Source organism: Cricetulus griseus, chromosome 8, assembly GCF_003668045.3.
Source record: "Cricetulus griseus strain 17A/GY chromosome 8, alternate assembly CriGri-PICRH-1.0, whole genome shotgun sequence".
NCBI classification, from domain to species: Eukaryota; Metazoa; Chordata; class Mammalia; order Rodentia; family Cricetidae; genus Cricetulus; species Cricetulus griseus.
The window spans coordinates 90,864,396-90,890,224 of NC_048601.1; the positions used below are offsets into that span (position 1 = coordinate 90,864,396).

Genomic DNA, 25,829 nt, shown 5'->3' on the forward strand with positions numbered 1-25,829 from the left:
TAGGCTTTCAGCACATGAGTCTTTGGGGGTCACACACATCTAAAACACCACACTTGCCTTCGGCATTCTCTCGGCCTCTACACCAGCTCCCGAAGTTACACATTTCCCAACAAGATACTGCTTCATTTCCCTGGAAGAAGCCCTGAGAACCCGATGTGAACACATAGTCAGGACCTTAAAGACCTTGAAAACGTACCCATTCAGCCTGCTATTGAAGAAGGTAGGAACAAAGGTTACTATTAAAGAGGCTTCATGCATAGACAAGCTGCACACCGAGTTACAGAGACAACGTGCAGTCAGGAGTGGCAGACCTCTACCTGCTGCCCTTGCAAAGGGCCCCATGCACAGCTGTGTCTGTCAGCATCTGGGAACCCAGAGGCACAGAGGCTTCCTCCAATTCCTAAGTGCTGAGACAGCAGCCCTAAGTGCCTGGGTAAACAATGTGCTTTTTGCTGAACACCTGCCTCCCTTCTGCATCTACTATTTGAAAGCCAGGCTTTTTGTTTGTTTGTTGTCTGTCTTTCAGATCCAAACCCTAGCATCTGTCATAGAAATTTTGTCTTGGTTCGCTAACTACTTTGAGTATGCAGGTGTGTGTGCCCCAACCATGATCAATATGCCCCAAACATGACGATAACTTGGTCAGAAGCTTCAGAACAAGTCTTTGGCTGGTAGGGTGTGATTCAAAGAAGGTTGCTTTGCTTTTGTTTTATTATTTTTTTCTGCCTCTGGATATTAGTATGGTAACTGCCGGATCTGCACCACATCCAGACTAAAGAGGAAATCCCCTGGGAGAAGAGGGCAGAACAGGAAGACAGACTTGGGTCTTTGATGACATATTTGAGCTCTGCTGTAAAACAACATTGAAGTCATTAGAGTGACAGACCTCACACTATGTGTATGTAGTAGTTTGAATGGAATTGATCCCCATAATCTCATAGGAAGTGGCAATGTTAGGAGGTGTGACTTTGTTGCAGTGGGCATGACCTTGTTAGAGGAAGTGTGTCACTGTGGAGGTGAGCTCTGAGGGTTCCTATGCTCAGGATTCCTGCCAGTGTCTCAGTCCCTGCTGCCTTCTGATCAAGGTGTAGCCGGCACCACATCTGTCTGCACGCCACTATTCTCCCATCATGATGATAATGGATTAAACCTCAGGAACTTGTAAGCCAGCGACCCCAGTTAAATATTTTCTTTGTAAGAGTTGCTGTGGTCATGGTGTCTCTTCACAGCAGCAGAAACCTTAACTTGGACAGTATGTTAATTTAACCTATCATTTAAGTGCTTTTAACTCAAATTTCTCTCATTGGAGACCAACTATCCTTGCGGACAATGGGGAAATAATTATACTACCTGCCAAGTGAATTTAGTTAATAGTTTTAAGGAAAACGTATGTGTGCATTTTTTTCAATAAATCATTTATGGAATGGATTTCATAGAGAAGAAGTACATTCAAACAGAATTTGTAATTCCAAAGGAAATATAAAATCAATACCTAAGTAAGTATACCATGAAGCATGTCAAGTCACATGAGAAGCTACAACATAAGGTTGGTGTTAGATGAGTTGTTTTATACAAATGCTATTGTGAGCTCATGTTATTTGGGATACAAGTTATTTCAAAGCCCCCAGCAGGGTCACTTTCATGTCCCATTGTCCAGAATTGGGGCATATACTCAAGCTCAGAGTAGTCACCACCAAAGAAAAACATCCACCACAACAGAGTGAGGCTCTAGATGCAACCAGAACACGGTTTGAAAGGTCTGGGTCTTTCCGAGAGACCCTAACCTCATGCTCATGAAAGCAATGGCTGCTTATGATTTGGGAGTGCTGTGGTTGAAGGTGTTGGACACAGTTGGGTAGTCCAGAGAAGCAGGTTCAGCCATCTTGACCTTGAGTGAATGTCTTAAGACTTCCCTTCACTCTTAGCTGGGAGTGATGTAGGCTACCTCCTCATCAAAGAAGAAGCAGATCTGCTATGGGGTAAACAATCAGGCTTTCTGACATCCATTAGCTCACTGTATAATTAGATATGTCTCTGTGTGGTGTGGGAGAAGACGGGATAGGCCACAGGCTGCCACACTGCCACATCACAGCAATGGCGCCAGGCTCCAGGAAAGCAATTTAGCCCTGTAGACATACTGTCTTCTTAATCCGTAACTTCATTCTTGGAGTTTTTCTAAGAGGAATGACTGCAAAAATTATTAAAATAAAGACACATTAAATCTCCTTACGACCTACCTTAGCTGATGGGATTACTACTTTCAATCCCATTAATAACTATGAGTTAACTACTGTAAACTCCATTTTAAAAATAAAGAAGCAGGGGCTGGAGAGATGGCTCAGCATTTAAGAGCACTTCCTGCTCTTCCAGAGGACGCAGGTTCGATTCCCAGCACCCACATGGATGCTCACAACCATCTTGACTCCAGTTCCTGAAGATCCCATGCCCTGTTCTGACCTATGCAGGCACCAGGCATGTAAATGGTGCCCAGATATGCATGCAGGCATGAAGACAAACACTCATGCACATAAAATAAAATAAAATCTTTGTAATGAAGAATGAAAAATTTAAAAGGTGAAGCTATTTGTTTAAGAAAGAGCTACTGCTGAGCATTGGTGGTGCACACCTTTAATCCAGCACTCGGGAGGCAGAGGCAGGTGGATCTCTGTGAGTTTGAGGCCAGCCTGGTCTCCAGAGCGAGTGCCAGGATAGGCTCCAAAGCTACACAGAGAAACCCTGTCTGGAAAAACCAAAAAAAAAAAAAAAAAAAAAAAAAAGAACTACTATTGGGAGAGGTAGTGTTCCAATCTTGTTCTTTGTATGGAAAGCAATTATTCCCAGTTTATTGATATTATGCTTGTTTTCATACTTTTCACAATGATCACCTTGGCAAATTCATGATTTTAAGTTGATAATCATGGAGCTGCAATTAGGAAAACATACATAAAATCAAATTAAACAGATCTTGCTTGTACATATTCATCCTAAAGTTACAGCTACATAGAAAATACTAGAAGAAAACATTAAATAATGGAACAAATTTTGAGTAGGTAATATTTTATAGGCAATTTCATTCTATTTAACTCTATTTATTGGTTTTATTGTTGTTTTGCTGCTATTTTGGTGTACATTTTATTTCCAGCAAGAAAAACAAACATGTACTGGTACCTGGAATTGAACTAGGGTCTCATGCATGGTAAGCAAGTATCTGTTCTTTAGTAATCATTCCTAGACCTGTTTATTTTAGCTTAGGGAAGTGTCTTTGTAAATTACCCAGGTTGGCTTAGAACTTGTGTCCTTCCTGCCTTAGCCTCCCAAATATCTGAGATTATGGAGAGCCTGACACTCACACCACGTGAGATGAGCACCAGTCCCTGCCTGTGGGCACCGATGTGCATGCCATATCAGCAAAACTATTTTCAGAATCAGCACCAGAAAACCACACTTACTTCTTGAAGAAAGGACTCCAGGTGTTGATCTGTTTTATATCAGTGCCGTTTAATAGTACTTTGTACACTGTGAATATGTTTTACTCTTATTGGTTTAATAAAGGGCTAACTGGCTAACACCTATGCAGGAAGAGTTTAGGTGGGAGAGTCAGACGGAGATGATGGAAGAAGCATGGTGGAGTTACCAGACAGAGACAGAGGAAGCAGGAGATGAAAATGCCATCCTGAAAAAAGGCACTGCCATGTGGTAGAGCGTAGATAAAAAAAAAAATGGGTTAATTTGAGTTGTAAGAGCTAGTTAGTAACAATCCCAAGCTATATGCTGAGCATTTATAATTAACAATAAGTTTCTGAGTGGTTATTTGGGGAACCTGTGGTCCCCACAACAAACTCTGCCTACACACCAGTGGTTCTCAACCTTCCTAAAGCTGCAAACCTTCACTACAGTTCCTCGTGTTATGGTGACCCCCAAACATAAAATTATTACATTGCTGCTTCATAACTGTAATTTTGCTACTGTTATGAATCATAATGTAAATATCTGATATGCGGGATATTTGATATGTGACCCCCCAAAGAGGTCATGACCCACAGGGATGAGAACTGCTGGTTTCCACTAAGTGTGCGCTCTTCACAGACACATTTGTTTGCAGTTCCAAACACTCGGTTCATTGTGTTCAGCATCTCCAAGAGCGAGGGCATCAGTTTCTTTCCCTGAAGGACTGATTTCATCTGAACATGGCACCTGGTTGCTGGGGTCAGCAGGGAATCATGTACAAGTTACAGGCACCAGCGACCAAAGTGCTCTCTTCTGATGGAATCCTATGGTCTGTGTCTCAAGAATACTGTGAAGAAATGAAGAGTCCTTCACTAAGGTAAAAACCCCACCTTTTGTAGAAGGTTTCTAGTTTTCATTCCTGTAGATAGAGAAAGGTCTATGGGACCTGGGCCCTAGCAGGATGGGCATAGACAAAGGAAACCACTTCTTCAGTTTCCTCTGATGTCCTGGTGGAGTTGATGAGACTCTCAGGAACTGGGACATATATTAAAGAAAAAAAAGAGGATAAAATAAAAGTCACATAATTTATAACCTTTTTGTAACTTGGTAGTTTTAAAGGAGACAGCATCTCTCCACTGTCAGGTGACTGCACGAGTCTTTCTAGGACTGGGCCTTGAGCAGTCATGTCTACTAGGGCTGCCATGGGGAGCCTCTGTTAATGTCCACTCTCTGTGATTCCTTTTATGTTTGCAATAAGTATTTGAAGGCTAACCTGCTGCTAGCTGCTGAGGCAGGCACAGGAAGACAACTCCTGAAGACTCTACACACTGTGGTGTGTACCGGAGGCAGAAATTGATCAGAAAACAGTAAATGCAATCTCAACCGGGCAGGTGCTATTAAAATAAACAAACTTCCCAGTCTCAACCAGAGCAATGACGGGCTGTGTGGAAGGACTTCCCTGAAGAAGGGAAGACCGAGTGAGGCCTAGAATGAATCACCACTAACTAAGGGAAGAGAAAAAATAGCACATGCTGGGAAGAGAGAGGGAACACCATGCACCAGGACCCATGTCAGGAGGAAAGAAAACACTGAGGTAGGCCAGTGTGGAGAACTGAAGAGAGGGAGGGGCAGGTGGCACAGATGGAGGACAGTGGGTGCCCGGCCACGTAGAGTCCCGAGAACCATTCACAGGGGGTTGTCTTCATCCCTAGAGTAATAGGAAACTGGGGAGAGTTCTATGACCAGAGGTTTTGTAGGTGCCTTTTTAAAAAATCATTTGCTTTAGAGTAGAGAATGGCTTATAGGATTATCTTGGTTACTTTTCTGTTGCTGTGATAATACACCGTGACCAGAGCAATATAGAGAAGAAGAAAGAGTTTGTTTGGGGCTTATAGTTTTAAAGGGGGAGTCTATGACCTTCATGATGGGAAGTATGCCAACAGGCAGGAGACATGGGACCTGAACAACAGCGTAGAGTGTACATCCAGATCCACGAGCAGGACAGAGAGAGAGAGAGAGACTGGAAATGGTGTGGTCTATAGAAACCTCAAAAGCTCACCCCAGTGCCACACCCCCTAATCCTTCCCAAATAATCTGCCAACTGGGGATCAAGTGTCCGAATATATGAGCCTCTCATTCACACCACCACAAGGAGAAGAAAGGTAATTCCTGGTCTGTTACAGTTTTCCAGGAAATAAATGGTGGCTATGGAGACCCCATAAAGTGCTATGGAACCACGTGATCCACGCTGGGTTACTTAGTATATATTGAAAATCATCAGAGAGGACATATCACATTAAAAAAATAAAAACTTTTCTGCTAATATATTTGCTATGGATATTGAAGGAAGAAAAAGGAAAGAAGGGAGAGAGGGAATGGGGAAAGAAGCTGGGCCTGGGAATTAGCTCAGGGGATAAAAGTGTTTGCTGCTCAAACCTAACAACCTGAGTCACAGCCCTAGAATTAACATCTAAAGCCCATGTGCTATCCCATATTAATAATCCCAACACTCCTATAACAAGATGGGAGAGAGACAGGGCGGCATCCCAGAAGCTCAAGAGCTAGTCAGCCTGGAGTGCACAGCACAAAGAAAGGCCCCATTTCAATAAGGTGGAAAGTGAGAACCAACTTTTCAAAATTATCTTCTAAATGCCATATGCGTACATGGAACATGCAAGCCATCACATCAACACAACTCTCTCTGTCTCTGTCTCTGTCTCTGTCTCTCTCTCTGTCTCTGCCTCTCTCTCTCCCCTCGTGTGTGTGTGTGTGTGTGTGTGTGTGTGTGTGTGTGTGTGTGTGTGAATATGAAGGGTGCTAAGGCTTGGTTCATAGTACTGAGTTTGAACCTAGGACCTTGCACATGCAACGCAAATGCTTTTCCAACAGTTGCATCCCTAGCTGACACACTTAGTTTCTGATCCAGCTTTCCTCTCATGTGCCTTTCCATAGCACAGAGCCTGGAAAGAAAAGAATTGCATTCCCTGGCTTCTCTTGCAGATGTGATTGAGAATGTATATATTAGATGAATTCCTACAGAGTGTGGGCTTAGAAATAGTATAATAAGGAGAATTTGAAACACACATTCTGCTGGTGTGGCTTGTAACAGAAGGAGTGTCCTGGCATTTCTGCCAAATCTTTCTGACTTGACAGGCAGACTCCTGATAGTGGCAGGAGCGGCGGCAGTCTTGGCAGCTCAGGTTGGTAGTGCCTGGCAAACAATACTTTCACGTGGGTTGTTCTTAGTAGTTACAGTAGATAACATGAGATGTGTGTGTTCTCAGAGTTGGTGCTTTGAGATGACTCAGCCCTGAAGGAAACTGTCCCTTTCTGTCCCTCTGTCCCTAAATGTTCATTTTGTTCATCACTAGAAGTCCAATGCGTTATCCATTGCGCCACAGAGGCACACAGAATGTTCATTTTATGTGTGTTTCCACAGCATAACAAACTTAAAAGACTGGTTCTGCCAAATGCTTGTGAGCAAGCTAGGACATTCCAGAAAAGTTAGACATCTGATTTAACAAATGACTCATGTAGAATTAGATTGAACTCTGACCTTAAGTTGCACAGATAGTATCTAAGTACAGTAAGCAGGAATTGGATCTTAACCAGGAACTCGAACAATATGGCAACTTCCTTTACAGGGATAGCTTTACTGTAACAAGCACACATTTTTTAAATCAAAAGTTAAAAGTATTGACAAAGCTATGCTAGAAGTAACTCTGCATCTAATTCTCAAAATATTTTATCCTTTTCTCCCTGAACATATTTTTGGGCCTCACTCAGGACAGTTTCCAGTCTGCAGCTTGTATTGTAGCTATTTATATACATATTTGATCTGCCCTAGGGAGGTAACTGTAAAAGCAGTAAAGGCAGGAACACCCTCTGATCCATCTTTGTATGTCACGAGGTGCCTGCTAAGAATGGTCTCTTACACAAAGGTGATGCATCATCTATATTTAATCAAGGAATAGATGAATTCTTGTACATTTTTGGTCATGAGCTTACTAACACATTTGAAAGACAGCTTCCAATGTGATCCTATGCAACAAAAATACTTTAATTCATTTTTCATGTAAAAGTGAAGGAGGGTGATGAGTAGGAATAGAGCTAGCATCACTGCTTCCGACATGCTCCTTCCTTCCTTCCTTCCTTCCATCCTTCCTTCCTTCCTTTCTTCCTCCTTCCCTTCCTCCCTCCCTTCCTCCCTCCAATCTCCCTCCTTCCCTCCCTCCCTTCTTTCTTTCTTCTTTCTCTTTCTTTTTGAGACAAGTTCTCACTATGTAGACCAGGCTGGTCTCAAACTCGCAGAGGTCCACCTGCCTCTGCTGAAGTGCTGGGCCAGGAAAATGCTTTCAGCTTCCTTAGATTATGGGAATGGCAAAAGAACTTAAGAGAACGGGAGACTGAGCCTCTGGGCTGTGTGATTATGATAAAGATGCTGAAACTCTCAGGATCCTCCCCTTCTATAAAAGAGGCGAGGCTGATGACAGGATCAACTGTTGTTCCTTCTCACTTGTGGTCACCACTGCAGGAGACTGGGGCTGTTAGGGATCCTTCACCCCTGGGATGGGGATGCTAGGGTCCTTTAGCCCCCGATGGTCCTTCAGCACTCTCTTACATATGCATGCTGTTCTGTCAGTGATGGCTTCCTAGAATACAGTGTTAAGAATTTTGAGCCCTATTTGAAGTTGGTGCTAAAGCCAGCTTTGACTTACTCCTGTTGTCTGCCATGAATCTGGGACAGGAGTAGCAGCAAACAAAGTATACAGGCCAATGCCTGCTCCCCCAGAAAGACAGGGGGCCACACAAGCCAATGCCTGCTTCCCCAGGAAGACAGTAAGCTCATACAGGTCAATGCCTGCTCCCCCAGGAAGACAGTAAGCTCATGCAGGTCAATGCCTGCTTCCCCAGGAAGACAGTGAGCTCATGCAGGTCAATGCCTGCTCCCCAAGGAAGACAGTGAGGCCAGCAGCTTGTTTGTGTAGTGTACACATGCCAAAACACTTCATAAATGGCTCTTACAGGATTATATTTAATCCTTAGACAGCCTCAAGAAATGGTATTATTCAGATTCCCATTATGAAGATGGGGTTTGGGAAAGCAAAATTTACCCTAGGTTGGTGGCCACAATCCTATCCTAAGCAGGTACTTCTACTGCCGCCTGATCTGTGGCATTGGCTAAGTGCTAAGCCAGTAGTTTTCAGCCAGGAACAATTTTGCCCTCCAGGGTCTATGAACAATGTCTGGGGATTTTTGGTAGCTACATCTGGGTAGGACAGGGTGTTCTTTGTATTTGGTGGGTAGAGGGCAGAGATGCAGCTTCTAGGCACCAGATATTCCTACTCACAAAAAAGAATTGGTGGGTCCAAAATGTCAATCACACTGGGGCTGGAGACTCTGTTTTAGTGTCCATGGCAATTGTTTTCAGACTGCAAAACTCTTGAATTATCCCAATAAATACAATGACTATTTCCATTTCACAAGTAGAAATGGTGGTGGCTTAGCCAGGAGTCATCATGACAAGAAGCTGGGGGTCCATTTCTAGAAGCCATGCAGTTCTTGCCTACACTCCATTCTGACCAGCTTCTTTTACTACGAAGACATACAAAACCAGGCAAGCACCAGCTCGCCTATGAGGAATTTCAGAGGCTAAAAACATTCAGTGAGACCATAGAGATGGCTCAGGGGGTGAAGACACTTAAAACACCATCGGTTTGATCCCTAGGACCCACATGGTGGAAGCAAAGAGCCAACTCCAGCAAGTTGTCCTCTGACCTTCACACTTACGCAGTGGCACACATGTACACACACATGTACACACACATGTACACACATGTACACACACATGTACACACACATGTACACACACATGTACACACACATGTACACATACACACACATGTACACACACATGTACACACACATGTACACACACACATGTACACACACATGTACACACACATGTACACACACACATGTACACATACACACACATGTACACACACATGTACACACATGTACACACACACATGTACACACACATGTACACACACATGTACACACACATGTACACACACATGTACACACACACATGTACACACACACACACACACCATTGATAAATGTAAAAAAAGAAAGTCACTAAGCCAACAGCAGAAAAATCCCCCACGGTGGTGGAGTATCTACAGTAAGGATCAACAGTTTATGTTCAGGCTATTCAGAGAAAAGAACTCTAGAAACTTACTATGCAACCATTGATCTTTCTCTAGTACATTCAGATCATTGCGCTAAAATAAGACTGTGGAGAAAGCTAATTTTAGGACAGTAACGAGCTTTTGCAAGATAATTAACTCTGCGTGGGTTTCAACTTTAATCTTTCCCCTCTTGATTTGTAGGAGCAGGAGCTCCTGGAAGCTTATTTAGAGGAGGAAGTGACACTGAAGGGACTCACTGAGATTCCTCTTTCTTGGAGGCAAGGCAGTTTGAATATGAACAAATCTCTCATCTCTCATTAACTGCCTCCTGCCGCCTGCCTCCTGCACCAACCAGAACACACAGGCAGCCTGGAAGAAACAGAATTAAAAGCCAAGGACTCGATGCCAGCTGCCTGTCCAACCTGTGGCTACCAGGCCATTTGGTACAGGCTACAGCCTCCTTGGGCTCAGGGCACTATGAATCAGGCTCAACACAATACAAGTGTGTATGTATGTAGTTATATACGATTGTACAATCTCGAGTGTGAACTTTGGAGATGATAACCTCAGTGTGCAAAGTCCAAAGGTTGGATTCCCCTGCAGCGAAGACATTCCTTTGGGATAAAAGGCTTGTCTTCTGTAGGAAAGAGAGTCCGGATGCAACAAGGTGGTTTGGAGGTGGGGAGAGGAATAGAGAAAGAGATGTCTTGGAGAAGGAAAGTGAGAGTGGCTCAGGCACCTGAGCTGCTCGTGGGCAAGCTTTGCCTTGGGTTCCCGGCGGCAGTTCGCACTTCTCCAGGCTTGTGGCTGTGTAGGAAGCCCGGCTCATTCATACCGAAATCTCCACCCGAGTGCTAAGGCTCACAGCGTCTAGGGAATCTGAGGTCCTAGCCATGCATCACCCCGACCCCAACCCCCTCCACCTGCCAGAGCCAAAACAGACAGCCCGAGAGAGTCAGCGTCAGCGATTGTTCCAGAGAACGAATATCCAAGCGTGGTGAATGAAACGTGGTTTATACAGTTGTGGAAAGCGCCTCAAAAACCTTAATACGGGTTCAGACTGAACATGTCTAGTGCCACCAGTGGCGGCTGGCACGAGGACTTTGGCATTCTGGAGCGCCTAGAGTGTCAGCCACAGAGCCAAAAGACCTAAACTGCCCTGCGTGGTGAGGCAGGCCAGACGGATCTTAAAGAGATTAAAAACATCGCCTTCGGTGCCAGGAACGCTCTTCCCCAGACCGAGAGGGGCAGCGCCCTTCCCTCTTCGGAAGCCTGTCTGAGAGCCGCCTCCTCCTAGAGGCCCTCAGGCACCTACCTGGGCTGCTCCCATCACTCACTCCTTCCAGCGTTCTTCGTGGCCCTGCCTCAGTGATGTGATATATCTATATATATATTCTCTTTGGTCTATCGTCTGCTTCCTTTCTAAAATGTAGGTTCTGAGAGGGCAGAAACCTGTGTTCCTTTACCGCAGGTTCAGGGTCACATCTGCTTTTGGCATTCATCATCCCCTGCCCACCGTGCCACCTGAGGCGCCAGACTCCTGTGCGGTCTGCAAATTGACCTCTAATTATCAGTAGCTGGCAAGCAAGCTAGGATTCCAGCAAGTGGGCCGTGATGTCGGATGGGTCTGGCCTTCTAGCCAGAGACTCCTGCTTTTTAATCGCCAACTACATTGCACCTTCTTTCCTGGCCCTTGTACGGGGACCGTAAGAACAAAATGACCCTTCTTTCCTCAGCCCTCCCCTGTGCCCCCGCGCCAGTCTGCACAACTGCTTCTGGAGGCCGAGCCCCAGTGTCTGAACCCAGTCTCCCACACCAGTTCTCCTCAACATCGTGTGCCTACCCCCCTCGGCTCGCCACACTTTTCCCTCGTATTTATCCTCAGGCTTTTCAGGGGTCAGGTGATCCTCTCCTGTTGCACTACTTCAGTCCCCTGGAATCTTCTTAAAACAGTTCCTCCGGCGCTGACCTTCCCTCCCTGCTAGTCATTCAGTAAACATTTACTGAGCGTCTACACACTGCGCTGGGATGCCGGGAGCCGCTGCCCCGCCCAGCCACACCTACCACCGCCCTCGGCTCCTCGGCTCGCCCTGCACCGCGGGTGGCGTCACGGAATCGGCTGGCAGCTTCCAGGTGCCGCGTCCCACCGCCTTCCCCCGGATGACTCCTGATTGGTGGGAGTGGGAGCCACTCTGCTGAGCCCCCCCTCCAGTTGCTCCGCCCCCAGGGCGGACACAGGCCCCTCCTCCTGCCCCCCCCCCCACTTGCTCCAGCGCCTCAGCTCATCCCCCGCGGCGCGCGCCCTAAAGTTCTGGGCAAAGTACTGAGAACTGGTCGCGGGATCGCACGCCGGCCAGCGGCAGAAGACCGGGGCCTCGGCGTCAGGAAAGCCGGTGCGCAGCGCGGCCTTCCGCCCACCATCTGTCGGCGAGCGGCGCTCGGCGCCCCGGTCTCCTGCGGCTGGAGCTGGAACTGCCGTCGGCTGAGCCTTGCAGGGACCCGAGAAGCCGGGTTTGCGTCCTTCCCGGTCTGAAGCCTGCACTGGGGAACCACGCAGCGTCCGCAGCTGCGGGAAGCTCAGGTGAGCAGCAGGGCGTCCGCAGGGCTGGGGCGGAGGCGTGCTGGAGGCGCGCTGCCAGTCTAGGGTCCCGAATGTCGGTGCTGCTCCGGCTCAGCCCCGGCCCACGGGGCAGCCCTGGGACTCGGAGGTCGCCGGCGGTGTCCGAGCCAGTTTTCTGGGAGGAAGCACCCTGGTACAGCTCACGCTGGACCCGTGACCCTCGAGTGACAGCCCGGCCGGGATGGACCCGGGGAAGGAGGGAAGCGCGGGAGCTTGCGTGCCGGTGCAGGAGGATGCCGTGCGGTGGAGCTGCCCCGGGCACAGCCTGGCATGCTGCCGGGGCGGGAGGCACAGGAAACCTGCTTAATTGGTCCAGGAGGGTGGCTTTACCACATCCGCGAGCTGGGGCCGGGTGGTGCAGGCACCTCGCTCTGGTCTCACCAGCCAGGTCGCCACGCTCCACGGTGTCTGCACTGGGGACCAAGAAGCCTCCCTTGGGGCTTCAGGAGCCCAGCGGGCGTTTGCTGCCTCTGGCGTCACCCGTGGCATTGCCCTGTGTCCTTCAGACACTTCTGAACCAGCCGCGCGCGCCTCCCTGACTGTTGGCTCTGAGAGGGATGTAAAGTTGTCTGTCACCTTGTGTCTGGGAACTGCACAGGGGCATTTGAGTCCCCTTGAATGTTGCGGTGCTCTAGGTTATGATTACTGGATGAGGACCTTTGGGTACTGTATTTTAGACTGTAGCTGCAAAAGGTGAGTTTCAGAGACACGTAAGCATAGATCTGACTTTTGGCCATTCACATTCCACACTCAAAGTATCATACCAAGAGGACCTCTTTCTGGCCACCGAAGACGTCAGGCAGACGTCAGGCAGTGCATCCAAGCTAAATGTCCATCCTGTCCATCAACTCCACACGGTCCTGTTTGGGGCTCTTCACAGAGCCTAAAGCTGCCTGAAATGATCTTATTTTTCCAACTGCCCGCCTCCTCCTGCTGCTAGGATGCAATCCTCTGAAAGTGGAAGCTTGGTCCTGTTCCTCATTCTAGCTCTCAGTGTGGAGAACGCAGCGTACCACACTGCAGGGTCACAATACACGTTTACGGAATGAATGAATGTAAACTTCTCCGTGGTTATAAGGATATTTGTTTCATAGCTGGTTTTGATTTTCTTCGTTTTCCTTTTGTATTTTGAAAATTAGTAAATGGCAGTAGCTACGTTCTGTTGCGCTTCCACTAACCATCGAGGTGTTGCTGGGAGCTTCGTATAGATTGCATCATTTAACGTTACAGTAGTCTGATTAGCTAGGTTTTTAATCCCCCCTTTTTAGATTTGTGTGTGTGTGTGTGTGTGTGTGTGTGTGTGTGTGTGTGTGTGTGTTCACAAACCTGTGCTTGTGCATACAGGTTGGTGATTAGAGGATCCCTGACCCAAGCTAGACGTTTTTAGTGAATTGGAAATTGTGGGTTAACTAATTGCCCCAAGGTAACCCTGATTCTAGTACTATGATTGTAGCCTGCTTTTCTCATGTGTTGGGTTACTTCTAAGAGGTGAAAATATGATTTCCACTTTTACAGCCAATGGACATGTTGTTCAGCTAAAGAGTTGCTGTTTTAGCCCTGTTTCAGTAATGACTAATAGTTGTAGGTCAGAGTGCACAGGACATCTTCTGTCCTAATCTTCACTATCTTGACAAGGCTTCACCACCCAGGGAAACTGCAGCTGAGTTCAGGAATTTGCCTGGGGTCAGTAGTAATTCCCAGAGCTCTTCATTAGCTTTCTGACTCTAAACCCTTAGCTCCTTCCACTATACTCTGATGCCTCTTGCCTCACTATTTAATCAATGCTAACCCACTGATGCAGCTCACTGCTAAAATGCTCAAATGATATCTGAGGCAGGGCTGTAAGCTTTGTGGTGCCGGCCTCTAATAGACCAGGTATCCTGTTTCTGAATGGTCGAGGCTCTCACTGCCATTGATTTTTTGTGGTTGAGTGTATGGTTTGTGGGCCTGGTCGATCGGGGGCTTTTAATAGGGGAGGAAAGGAAATCCTGCTTTCAACCAAATCCAAAAAGAAATCAGGCTGTTTCTAGTCAATGAGCTCTGAGTATCGATGCTTTACATCTTGTTAGGAGAGTTGGGTAGTCCCTTTCTGCTCAGATGCAGAGACAACTCACCCCAGAAGGCTCTGCAGCAACTTTTCCATAAAATAAGGGCATTTCTGCTCTTTCCACCCTTGCATGACACTGAGGGTGTGGAGAGGCTCAGAAAAAGATGGTATAGATGCCTCCTTAAGGGCCAGTGGCAACGAGGGCGGGAGGAGGGACACAGACATCCCCATCGCCTCCTTGTTCTGCATCCAGCCAGTTCTGGGGCAGTAAGGTGTTTCTCCAGGCACGAGGGTCTGGATAACCCATAGTGTGACTTATAATGAGCTTCTCGGCAGGACTACTTTTTCTTAATTGACATTTCTGTTTGGAGAGCTCCAGGGAGGGCTGGATTAGAATGCCCCTGGAAGTGAGGCTGGGAGGCATCGGGCTGTGGGAGCTGTTGAGTTGAAAGTGCTCTCCATTCATAATCAAGAGCTGTACAGTTTCCTGCCAACTCCCATTCTGTCTAAATCCACTTATTCATCAGCTTTCTGGCCTTCTCTAGAAACTTCTGTTTTGCCTTCTCAGTTACAACTGTTCAGACCACATTCCTGCTTCCTCTACCCTTGTCTCAGTGTCTTTCTTGGGCTTTGCGCAGCCCCTGCAGTGCCTTAGTTCAGGGATTTCACTCTGCCTTAACGTTGCCTACAAGTGGATTTTCCCTTGTCCTGTCTACCATGTGCAGTAATGCAGATTCTTTAAGAACTGTCATTATTGTAGTGGCTTTTATACTTACCAGCAATGTTAGTTATAGCAGCAGCTTTGAACTTAGATGCAGAGAGTACTGTCATGCGGAGGAGTTGGCCATATATTACCTCTCTCCATCTTAAAAGCCACATCAAAGCAGGTGAGTTATACCTCAATGACAAGGTGAGTCTAGGAAACACTCAGTTCAGTTTGCTTCTAATAAATGTTGGAGCCAAGAGTCAAAGCCCAGCTCCCTTTCTCTACCCACTTAACGTAGACTCCTTAGGCTAACTCAGGGTTTGAGATGGTAGGTTCAGCCTTACCTTTCACTTCAGCATTCCTGACCTGTGTGCTGTCACCAGAGCATCTGTCTGGTCTTGCCCATGTATGCCTATTGCCTTCAGCACTCTCTCACTGCCTTGCTCTGGAAGAACCTAGATCTTTCAAGGCTCAGCTCAGAAACTACTTCCACAAGCATAATCTCTGTGAACCCAACAACTAAAACAAGGCAGGGTCTAACTATGCATCCCTGGCTGGCTTAGAGCTCTTTATGTAGACCAGGCTGGCTTCAAACTCACAGTGTCTCACCTGCCTCTGTCTGTGAGTGCTGAGATCAAAACATGTGCCCCTGTGACTAGCCTTGTCAAAACAGTTTTTTTGTTTTTCTTTTTTTAAAGTGTGAATGAGCTCCCAGTTCTGATCACCGAGAGTTCATTGTTGATTCCTGTCCTTTTTGCACTCTGTGCCTTTTATATCTCCTGGCCCTTCTATCCCCTTGCTTTCTGATCCACTTCTTATATTTAAATGTATTGCCCCTTTAGACTTCATTTATATTATTATTAATTATTGTGCCCCTTTAGACTTCATTTATATTATTATTATAATTATTGTGCCCCTTTAGACTTCATTTATATTATTATTAATAATTAATTATTGTGTTTGTGTATGTGCATGCAGGGACACATGCATATCTGTTTCTCTCAGTGCTGTGGGTTCTGGGGATCCTAACTTATGACTTCATGTTTGCAGCGAGCACTTTACCATCTGAACTGTCTCCCAAGGCCCCTTTCCCAGATTATAAATGTCTTGAAGGCCAGGTGAGTGGATTCTTCTTGTTTCTATTCTTGACATAAGGATCTGGTGTCCTATTGACAGAAAATACTCAATTAAAAAAGAACATTAGACAATTGTATTTGGTTATATTACATTACGTTTAAAAAGGCAGTTGAAATGTGTCATTTTATTTTATTTTATTTTATTAAATGCAGGGTGTTGTTATGTGGCTCCAGGTTGAACTTAACCATTTCCCTGCCTTTCCTGTTTAAGTGCCAGAAGTATGACATGAACCATCCTGCCCAGACCTATTTTCTAGTGTTTGATTCATAATACTTTAATGCCTTTATAAGTTAATGCTGAAGCAACAGAACAGCTAGTGAAATCCCTGGGAAGTGGCTGTTAAAGCACTCCCCCTTTAAGGCCACAGGGGGAATCATAAATTCTTATATATAACAAACACTGTAGGGTAAAAACCATGTATGTGATATACATGTTTTTCGTATCTGTGCCAATGCTGTTGTTACTAAAAGCCTGTTATAGGGTCTGTGAGATGGCTCACTTGACAAAATGCTTGTCTTGGAGCCCTGAGAGCCTCTGTTTGATTCCCAAAACACTGGGTGCTGTGGCTGGTGTTTGTAATCCTAGCATTGGGGAGGCAGAGGCAATTGGATCCTGGGGTTTACTGGTGAGCCTACCCAGGTTATCTCCTGGATTCCATACACATGTACACAAATGTACTTGAACTGGCACACATGTATGCCCTGACACACACACACACACACACACACACACACACACACACACACACACACACACTTTACAGCTCTTTTGGAATTCATTCTAACTTTTTGTGGAATTTTATTATTAATGCATATTTCAGAGTTTAATAAGGTTTCTGAGGTCTCTCTGAATCTGGTCCAGCCCCTGTCCAACCATATAGCTCAGCAGTCATCACCTGAACTGCTGAGTGGCAGCACCCCTACTAGGGCCATGCCGGAAAGGGATCTTCTGTACTATTCTTCATGGTCATTCCTCCTCATCTGTGTTCGCCCTCCTCATGCTTAGTCATGGGTTCCACCCCAGGGTAGACACAGCTTCCAGGAAGCCTTCCTCTGCCTCCTCCAAATTGGAGTTGGAGAATGCTCTCATCATCCACTGTGACTAGGCATTTTATATGCAGCCATTACTATTCTGTTGTATGAATCTTACTCACTTGTCTGAAGCTTTTGTCTAAACCACTGTTTCTCACTTGGCTTTAGTCACAATGATTTAGGGGTCCCAAAATAAAGTCCTCTGCTTAAAATGTCTCTCTGCCTAGAGAGAGGAGAGTTGGTGACAAGTTTATTGGTTTTTTAAAGCAGTTTTGTCATTTTGTGTTACAACTGGATGACATAGTATAAATGCATTGTATGTATGTAGCATATTTGACTACTACTTTTAAAAACAATACAGAGGCATAATTCATGTGTGGTGGTTTGAATAAAAATGTCCCTCAGAGGCTCATAGTGGCCTTGTTAGATGTGGTCTTGTTGGAGTAGATGTGGCGTTGTTTGGAGGAAGTGTGTTTCTGGGGATGGGCGCTGGGGTTTCAGAAGCTCAAGCCAGGACCAGTCTCTTTCTTCCTGCTGCTGCCAATCAAGATGTAGAACTCTCAGCTTCTCCAGCACCATGTCTGCTTGCATGCCACCATGCTTCCCACCTGATAATAATGGACTAAACCTCTGAAACTGTAAGCCAACTGCAGTTAAATATTTTCCTTTATAGAGTTGCCACAGTCATGGTGTTTCTTTACAGCAATAGAAACCCTAACTAAGACATCATGTATCATACAACCAATAATTTATGTATCATGCAGTTCATTCGCTTAAGGGACACAGTGTAATAGCTCCTAGTATATACATATAATTGTGCAACTGTCACCATAATGGATTTTAGGACACTTCATTACCCCTATTTTGTGTATGTGTGGACTCACCTGGTATGTAAAGGAAGACACACAACCTTGACCTTTTGTGTCTGCCTTCTTTCATCCAGGATTTTGTTTTCAAGGTTCATCCCTGGGGTAGCAAGAGTGAATGCTTTTTTTTTTTTTCACTGCTTAAACATGCCATGTTGAGGGTAGGCATAATGCCTTTAATCCCAGTACTCAGAGGGAGAGGCACCCAGATTTCTGAGTTCCAGACCATCTAGGTTTACACAGTAAGACCTTCTTTCAAACAGATGAACTCAACCATATTGTATGTGTATACCATGTTTTATTAACTACTTGCCAGTTGGAGGAGCTGGTGGATTTTTATAACAGGTCCCTGAGCTCTGCTCATACACACTAGTAACTCAATGGTGATGCCCTTTGAATCTTGATGCTACACTGTGTGATACGAGATGGATGCGTAGAAGCATCTGGATGATAAATTGTTTACTGACACTGTCATGTTGGGGTCCTCACAGTATCCTGGTTTCCTCTTGTGGTGTTGGGGACCTAACCCAGAGCCTTTGGGGAATAAGCATGTTCTACCTCTGAGCTTACAAGCCTCAGCTTGATTATCTGGACTTGAAAAACCAATGGTTAAAAGAGAGAGCTAATCAAGGAGATGTGAACTTGGATGCAGTACTGTAACTTTTCACATTTGGGTGAGAAGTGCAGAGGAAATGAGGTGCCCAGTGAATGGTTGATGGCTACTGAAGCTGGGTGGCAGGCTTCTGGGGTGGTCTTTGTGTCTGCGCTGTCCAGTGGGCAGCCATTGGCCATATGTGGCTACTGGATACTTAAATTATCGTACTTAACAAGATGTTCTGTTTGTGTAAAATACATGCTGAATTCTGAAGACTGAAAAGAATGTAAAAATAGCTTAGAAAGATTTTTATTGCTTATATGTTGAAATGATAATATTCCAGACATATTAGGACATAGATTAAAAAAATAATCTCATCTATTTCTTTTTAATTGATGACTTAATTTAAAATTGCATATAGTCTGTTGGACAATGCAGCTATACATTTTTATGTTTGAACATATATATTATATATATATATATACAACATATATATAAATATTGATGTAGTAGTATATTAAGAAAAACCAGAGACACCTGAAGTTTTAAAAAGCATAGAGTGGAATATTTGTAAAAAACCGTCATATGTGGAAAGTTTGGGGATTGCAGCTTCATTTCCAGGTGCTTTGCAGAGGCCTCCAGCAGGGAGAATGACTGTGTCCTTCCACTCTCATGTGAAAATTGAAAATGCTTTTACAATGCATGGATTAGCAGCCTGAGAGGCTAGAATAGCTTCTTTGGCTATTTACCAGATTCTTTTGGAGTTGATGAACTGTTTTCTTCATTTTGGAAGAACATAAGAACACAATTGGTGATATCATAGTCTCTGATCACGTGATTTATTCTCCTGAGTTGATTTTTCCCGGACCTGCTTTCAAATGGCCTCTCCTGAGCATGAGCAGAATATGATGTTAAAGGATAACAATGTGCAAATTTAAAGCCGAGAAGTCAGTTTCCTTCCTACGAAATCTATTTAGATGAAAACCCTGTCTCCGTCTAGATGTCTGTTTACTCATGGAATGAGAGGGGAGGCAGGGCATTCGGTTCTTGGAGGAGGAGGTGGGGGCCAGATGAATTCCCCTAGAGGAGTCAGTCATACGCTTGCTGAGAGCGGCTTCCAGTCCAGTTGCTGTGGTTCCCAATGAAGAGTCAGGAGAGGATCACAGACTCTCAATATCGGTAGTTTGTTATTTTATCCCCCCCTTTTTCTTTGCTTAAAATACTGAAATTAGTTTTTGCAATGTTGTGCAGGCTAAGGGCTTTCCTCAACAGACCATTTCTCTACTCACGTATTAAAGCATGGTTTAGTAAAGATTTCCAGTCCCGTGCCCTATGCTTCTGTCAAATATCCCAATATTCATAAGACAGTCTTGTAAAACAAACATTCCCTTCTGCATCATCAGTATTGGGCAATGAGCTACAATGCTTAGAGGCAAAAATTAAACAACCTATGTAATTTTAATTTCACCAATGTCAATAAACTCGAAAGTAGCTGCCTCTCTAGAGTTAAAGCCTGAAGTAAGATTTTATGTTCATTCATTTCATAAGTATTCGTCAATCTCATTCCAAGTACCAGACACCATACTGGAAACAGGATGTGGTGGGAATTAGTGGTATAATCTACCTTCAGGACTGAGCAGTCTAGAAGAGGATGCAGACATTAAACAGAGAATTCATTAATTACCATGGTGATATGTGGCTCAAAGGGAAAGAGTCTGGATTTTAATTGGGACCCTGGGGAGAAAAGTTCTATTTTCCTGTGGGTCATGATTCAGGCTGCAAAGATCTGAGAGAAGAAGAGAAAAGAGTGGCTGAATCCTCCTGGGAGGAAGAGATGTGTGTGTAAAGTCCTGCCCTTTCCTGCCTTTCAGGTTGCAGGAGGCCTCATGGAACTGGGGAGAAGGGTTTGAATTTCTCTCTCTGATGCCACGCATGGATTTATTTGTTTACTAATGGGGACCGAGTCCAAAGTTGAGTTTCTGTTACCATTGTAACTGAATCTGAACATGATCTAACAACCTGGCAATGGATATAGCCTCAGTCTCTCATTCAACTGTAGCTGATTTTTCTTGATCTGAGATGAGTTAGGGGTATTTATTACTTTTCTCATTGCTGTGACCAAATTCCTGCCCAGAAGCAAGTTAAGGCAGGAGGGTTTGTTTTGGCTGAAGGTTTAAGGGATGCAGTCCATTGCCCGGGGGTGGGGGGGAAAGCATGGTGGTGGGAGCTTGCTGGTCATGTAATCACAGCTAGGAGGCAGAGAGGGATAGGATAGATGTTGGTGCTCAGCTCACGTTCTCCTCTTTATTTAGTCCGGAACCTCAGACTTTCCCTACTCAGTCAATCCTTTCTAGAAATGCCCTCACAGACACAGTCAGAAGTGTGTCTCCTACAGGGCTCTGAATCCAACCAAGCTGACAATGAAGATGAGCGTCAGAGGCTATTTGAAGGCTTGAAAGGCTAATGAGGACGCTTGCTCGGTTTTGTTCTCGCAGGTTCCGAACAGTTTTCAGCTGGTTTCCTCTATACGTAGACATAGCAGCCTTGTTTCCTTTGGAGCTTGGGAGTCACTAGAGAAGGATCCATGCTGCCACTTACAGTGCTGATGACCACAAAGAACAGATGGCAATGGACCTAGTGACCGTGGATGAGCTGGGTGTCGGAAGAAAGAATTTGGTTCTGGTACATGGTGGTCACAATAGGAGGAGTTGAAGAAATATTGTCAAAATATTTTTAAAATTAGTTTGATAGTTCCTGAGGATAGGGGCTGGTAGTGGAGGTTGAGAAAGAAAGCAAAGATGATTCTGTAGGGAAACAATAAAACTGGGATCTATGTCCTATCTTCTACCAAAATAAGTCCCAGAGGGAGCAAAAATTTAACATTAAAACAACTAAAAAAATGAGGTAGAATCACACTTTAGTAGTTAATGGGGACAGAACCTTCCCAGATGCAACACAAACTCAGGAGCTAGCAAATAAAAGGCTGATTCATCCGAATGCATATCATTTTTGCAAGACCAAATCTTTTCAGTTATGTCAAAAGAATAAAAATTTTAGGGAAGTAGTAACAATTTATACCACACAGATGTACTTATATCAGTATATAAAGAGCTCCTACAAATTCAGAAGAGAAAGGCTGGTTACTCTGGAGGTAAAGAGTACAGAGATGACTCTTACACATACTAAAACTTTTTTTTTTTTTTTGGCTTTTCCAGACAGGGTTTCTCTGTGTAGCTTTGGAGCCTATCCTGGCACTCGCTCTGGAGACCAGGCTGGCCTCGAACTCACAGAGATCCTCCTGTCTCTGCCTCCCGAGTGCTGGGATTAAAGGCGTGCGCCACCAACGCCCGGCTGCATACTAAAACTTTAATCACATCTACAAAAAAAGAAATGTGGATGAAAACCTTAGTAATAAGCTATTTTCCACATGCCAGGTTGGATCTGAGGAAATAGGTACTCAAGTACTTCGTGGAAGTTTGAACTAGTTGTGTGATTTGTCAAAATCACAAATATATGCACTCTCTGAATTAGCAGTAATGATTCTAGGAATTTTATTGGACTGATAATAGTACAAGACATCATTAAGTTATAATACAAGCAACAAGTAGAATACATAGATGTGTGTTACACACAGAATATCAACAAAGGGATTGCATGTTACTTATTGGGTAAAAATATATGCCTACATGGTCTATTTCATATGTTTCTACACAGATATGAATCATTCAATTTACACATGTGTACATACACAAAGCTGATGGGCCGCAGTCAGCCTCCAGGTCCTTGCTGTTGACACAATAATCATGGTGGGAATAGATACACCATGCAAATCAACAAGCGTGGCAAGTAGGGGTTTTTTTCAGAGAGCTGGTTGGTAAACATTTACTTTTCCTCCCTATGTATATACAAATATAAAATATCTTGAAGGATATGCAAGAGGTTGCTAATGCCAGATTCCCCCAGTAATGATACTAGGAAACAGGAAGACAATGGTGGTAATTCTAAACAGGACTGGAATTGTATCTTTTGAGTTTTATTACAAGCAGAAGTGTTATTTATTTTAAAATGAGTATACAAAGTAACCAGAAAGTACCTGCAGACTTTCAGCTCCAGGAGTCTACGGTCATTTATGATGCCGAGATCCTGTAAGGGAAAACAGAGAAACTCTCTTAGGGGAAAGGGTGCTTCTGGTATCCAGCCTAGCTGGAGGCCTTTTCAGCATGGAAATGTCCAGTAGCAACTTGAGAGAGAGGCAAAGTCGGTGATCATATCTGGGCCAGCAGTTCAGAGGATATTATGGCAGCTGAGGAGCCATGCAACCTATACAGCCTCAGGAGGAAAAGGAGGGTGTGTGATGGTACCTTGGGATTGTAAGCCAAAAGGTGGGTAGTGTTATGATAAAGGTGCGTGGGTAACCTTGGCGGATTCCTTGGCAGGCAAGGATGACCGAGGCGGGGATAAACATGCCAGGCAGACAGATCTTAAATGAGTTTTATTAGAAAGGGGAGGGAAGGGAAAGGGAAAGAGAAAAGAGGGAAAGAGACACAGAGGGAAGACAGAAGAGAAGAGGGAGACAGGAAAAGTGCTGTCTGTCCCAGGGGAACAGCAGGAACGAGAGAACTCGAAAGAGAGATCAGAAACAGAGCATAAGTGGGTGGAGATCTTTCTTTTAAAGGAGTCCTTTGCACCTGGGCTGACCAGGGTACTGCCTAAGTGCATTCTGCCAGGTGACAGGGGCAGGTCAGCATAATGCCGGAGTCCTTATAGGAAGGGGAAGAATAATCGACCATGCAGATGATGACAGTCATTTCTTTTATGGAGCAGCTACTAAAAAGGAGACGCTGCCCTTTGTATTTACTGAAAGACCATCACATTTAATTCTGACAACTACCTTCTAGGTGGGATTATATTTCCATGATACTTCTTGAGTCGAGGAGGGTAATTCTAAACAGGACAGATCTGCTGGAGTGGATGCTGATAGCCTAGGGCCTCAGAGCAGGGTTCAGTGTCAGAGAATGGAGAAGTAAGGAGAGAGAAGGACATTCAGGTGAGAGAGTGATGAGCCACAGTGGAAAGCCACTTATGCTTTGTGGCTGGAACGTAGGAATTGAAAGGAACCCCAGGTGTGCATGACTGTTCCATTCTCTGCTAGCTGGAGACCCACCATAGGTTTTGAACAAGGGATTATGTGTTCACCAATAAGACTGGCAGGCAGATACAAAGGTTAAACAGTACATTCCTGGGGCACGTACTATGTGTCCATTGTGAGGAAAATATACTGTAAGACGTGGAAAACATAAAAAGTGAGCTAGATGATGCAATGGCCCATGGAATGAAGGATGCTGAGATGGCTTGTACACATCTTGTCTCTTGGTGTTTTGTTGTTTTGTTTGAGACAGGGTCTCACTATTGTATCCTGGGCTGGCCTGGAGCTCATTATGGCCCTATAATTCAGGCTGGTTCTATAAATCACAGGGACCCATCTGCCCTTGCCAGCATACTCAGCCAGTCTCTTGGTGTTTGATGGAAGCTTTATTTGCCTATGTGATGGTATGTTAATTTGTATTTTTTATCTGAGAGTAACTTAAATAGAAGGGAGGCTCTTTCTCTAGAATATTCTACACAGAAATAAGCGAAGTTTGGTGAATGGTGATTTGTTGACAAATTTATGTGCATTGTTTGTTTATGATTTGTATCTTTTTTTTTTTTTTTTTTTTTTTGGTTTTGGTTTTTCGAGACAGGGTTTCTCTGTGTAGTTTTGAAGCCTGTTCTGGAACTTGCTTTGTAGACCAGGCTGGCCTTGAACTCATGGAGATCTGCCTGCCTCTGCCTCCCGAGTGCTGGGATTAAAGGTGTGCACCACCACCTCCCGCCTGTGAATTGTGTCTTTTAAGTGAAGCTGCATCCACATCCATAGACACTCACTGCCTCTGTCGTTGGGAGGGGGAGCTGGCACCAGGGACTCTCTCATCTTACAAGCAGGCATCCTCACAGTGTAAAGCCTGTCCCACTTAGGCTCTATCGTAGCCCAGTGTGATCTTGAGCTTTTTTACATGTGTCATTAAGGGCCCATTTCAGTAATAACGTGTCAGAGAAAAGGTAAAGGTTGTAGCCAAAACAAGACTCAGAAAAAGGACTGCATGCAAGGACTTCTTGCTGCAAAACTGAAGGTAGCCTACTCCTGACTAGAAATTCCTGTTTTTCTAGTCTTTGGTCCCAGGGCTAGAAGAGCATTGGGGTTTGTTTGTCACTCTCAGTTCTGCATGCTGTGATGTGTTCCTTGATGAGGGCTCAGAAGCCTCTCTGCTTCTCTAGCATCTGCTGGACTTATTTTCATAATGCAGACAAGATGTCGGTGGACACTTGGGTAAGATAGCTGCCTTTTCTATCCCACAGATGTCACTTTGCTTTACAGTTGCCGGCATCGGAGGACAGAATTTGGATTCCTTTGTAAAATGTGATGTGGGGCTGCATCAGATGCCGAGACTCTCCTTCGCTGCTGGGCTGTCCCAGGCTGTCCTGCTCTAGGAGGAGAGGTCCCGGTTCTTCCTGTGGCTGATTAGCACCCACTGAGGTTTAGCAAGTCATGGTCCCGCCCACATCCCAGTAGGTACTGAGCACTGAGCACTGCTTCTCCTCAGCTAACTGTGTGAAGAGCTAGAGGAAACAAGAACCTGGTGATTGCAAGCTGAGCAAAGGACCCAGCTAGAGGAGGGGAGTGTGTGTGATTAGGAATCAGTGATAGGTTTCTTGGGTACAATGCTTCTAAGCCCCAGCAATAGTGAAATGCCTAATTCAAATACTGATTGTGGTGCCCTGTCTGTGTGTAACACCTTCCTCTGAGATTGGAACAGTCCGTTCTTCAGGAAAGCTCCTTAGGTCAAAGGTAAACAACTCAAACTAACTTCAGGAAGTTCCTGAAACTGACCAGATTTACTAGGCCCCTCCCTGCCAGAGAAAGCAATTAAAGATGGGAGAACCTCTCAAACAGAACTGAAGCAAGCTTCAGAGAAGACTCTCAGAGGAGAAAAGCTGCCTGGAAGTTTTCCAGAGTTTCTTGGAAAGGACACTCTCCAGTCTGTTGAGCTGCCTGCAGGCCTCCCAGCTTTTGTGAACTGTCACCCATACTGGGGTGGCCTTGATGATACAGACGTCTTTGAGTCATTTCTGCTGCTGTAGTGAT

At 45.0% G+C, this 25,829-nt stretch overlaps 1 protein-coding gene and 1 long non-coding RNA gene across 6 annotated transcripts in view; one reads left to right on the plus strand and one right to left on the minus strand.

Annotated features, from left to right (window-relative positions):
- Positions 1-11,861, minus strand: part of LOC107979352 — a 38,955-nt gene extending 27,094 nt beyond the window's left edge. Inside the window, exon 1 of the long non-coding RNA XR_003487713.2 lies at positions 11,709-11,861. This is a non-coding gene — a long non-coding RNA (uncharacterized LOC107979352). The remainder of the gene's footprint in view (positions 1-11,708) is intronic.
- Positions 11,862-11,917: 56 nt separating this feature from the next.
- Osbpl3 (oxysterol binding protein like 3) overlaps positions 11,918-25,829 on the plus strand; it is a 167,788-nt gene continuing 153,876 nt past the window's right edge. For 2 of the 5 annotated variants that reach the window (XM_035448775.1, XM_027429607.2), the window contains exons 1-2: positions 11,919-12,225; positions 16,068-16,135. The gene's annotated coding sequence lies outside the window, so the exon portion shown is untranslated. Of the gene's footprint in view, positions 12,226-16,067; positions 16,136-25,829 lie in introns of all 5 variants that reach the window. The other 3 variants (XM_035448777.1, XM_035448774.1, XM_027429608.2) reach the window with 2 other exon arrangements.